The 1923-nt window shown below is 69.7% G+C and overlaps 1 protein-coding gene across 1 annotated transcript in view; it reads left to right on the forward strand.

Annotated features, from left to right (window-relative positions):
• The first annotated feature begins 903 nt into the window (after positions 1-903).
• Positions 904-1923, forward strand: part of BAIAP3 (BAI1 associated protein 3) — a 13303-nt gene continuing 12283 nt past the window's right edge. Inside the window, exon 1 of the mRNA XM_006146364.2 lies at positions 904-1125. The gene's annotated coding sequence lies outside the window, so the exon portion shown is untranslated. The remainder of the gene's footprint in view (positions 1126-1923) is intronic.

Consider the following 1923-nt stretch of genomic DNA (forward strand, 5'->3'; position numbering starts at 1 on the left):
CAGCCCAGTGGTCCCTCACCCCCGGGTTCCCGCAGCCCAGGGTTCCCAGCCCCGGGTTCCCACAGCCCAGGGTTCCCAGCCCCGGGTTCCCACAGCCCAGGGTTCCCAGCCCAGGGTTCCCAGCCCCGGGCCACCTGCTTCAACCAGCCCTCCACGTGGCCTTGGGGAGACTGGGCACAGAGGTGGAAGTTGGGTGGGGAGCTGGGAGGAGAGGGGTCCAGAAGGCAGGGCAGGGGTTCCAGCTGGCTATGACGGGACAAGTGGCCCAACCCAGGCGTCTTGGGCCTTCCCCCAGGCCACATGGCGACCACTCCAACAGGTGGTGAGCCTGTCGGGGTGTCCTGAGTGGATGTCTGCAGAGCACCCCTCCCCATGTGCAAGCTGTCCCCCCCTGGAGAAGAGAGAGCTCTTAGGCTCCTGGCGGTGGGGTCTCCAGACCAGGCCTGCTGCATGGCGGGGCTCAGGGCAGCGCTGGGCTGGGAAGGTGACTCCTGTGATGGCCCACAGTCTCCCAGAAAAGTCTGTACAGCGGCCTGGGGTGGTGTGTGTCCTTGGCAATGGTGGCTTCCTTGAGTCCTTGGGAGGAGACCTGGCAGACAGCCATCCTCCCAGCCCTCACCAGCTGCAGGAGTCTGAGCACGTCGGGGTGTGGGGGGGAACCTCGCCAGGCTCAGAGCAGAGCCTGTGCCCCGCTCCGCACCCACCCGTGGGTTCACCCAATTCTGCACCTGGGAGAACCGGAACCCAGTCCGGCCCAGGGACACAGGAACGCCTACCCGGGCCCCCAGGCCCAGCGGTCCGGGGCAGGCCCGGAGCGGTGGGCGGGGCGAGCGTGCCAGGCCCCGCCCCTCCCCGCCGCCGCAGCAGCGCGTCCCCTCCACAGTGCTCAGACGTCCGCGCGCTCCGCTACAAGTGGTCGCTGTTCCTCGGCGCCCCCGGAGCTGGTGCCGGAGCGCGGCGCCCGCGGAGTCCGCGCATTCCCCGCGGCCTGGCCCACGGTGAGTGGCACGGAGTGCCGCCCGGTGCCGTCAGGCCGCCGTCGGGCTCCATACGGCTATCCCCAAGACGGACACGCAGACGACCGCCGCCCCGTTGGACCTGGGCCTTCGGCGCCTAAACTGCTCGGTGCGGACCCATGCGGGACCGGGAGGCGGCGGGAGGTCCCGCGAGCGCGCACAGAGGGCCGTGGCAGTTCTCCCGCTGCGCAGACCCTCGGGCGAGGCGCAGGAACCTCTCCCCAAGGCAGACCACGACGGGGGCGGGGTTGTAACCCCGGAGATGCTCCGTGAGGTCTCCCAGCACCCCTCCTGGGAGGGCCGCACCCGCCCTGTCCCTCCTCTCCCGCTGGTCCTCACAGGGGCCCCAGTGCCCCCGGAACCTCTGCTGCTGCCAACCCCCAGGGCCCTCCACTCTCCTCCCCTCCCTCTCAACCCAGATGGCAAAAGGCTGGGGTCCCCGCCGGATCCGGCCCTCTGGGGAGGGGTAGAGATATTCCACCCCAGTCAGGCTCCAAGCTCCCTTTGGCGCCCACCCTCCTGTGGGAGAAAAACTCCTTAGCAGTGGGGTGGGGCCAGGCATGTGAGGTGCCAGCCACCCGAGAACGGGCTCCGAGGTCGTGGAGGGCTGCAGTGCCGGAGGGGTGGGAGGCAGGCAGGGAAACCCCCAGGGGCCTCTGGGAGCCCGGCATCCTGCTGGAAGCTCTGGCTGGTCTCAGCTTCACCAGGCGCCAGGTCCCCTCAGGGCTTGTTAGAATGCATTCCCAGGCCCTCCTGCCATTTGCTGGGGACCACGTCTGGGGCTGGGAAGACTGCCTGGGGCGTCAGAGAAGCCCAGGGGAGAGCCAGCGGGGCCCACGGAGCCGGTGAGTCCAACCCCGACGCCATCCTCTGCCAACCCCTGCCCACACACCTGGGCAGCACTGGA

The sequence above is a fragment of the Tupaia chinensis genome, unplaced genomic scaffold (genome assembly GCF_000334495.1).
Source record: "Tupaia chinensis unplaced genomic scaffold, TupChi_1.0 Scaffold000178_1, whole genome shotgun sequence".
Classification (NCBI taxonomy): Eukaryota; Metazoa; Chordata; class Mammalia; order Scandentia; family Tupaiidae; genus Tupaia; species Tupaia belangeri.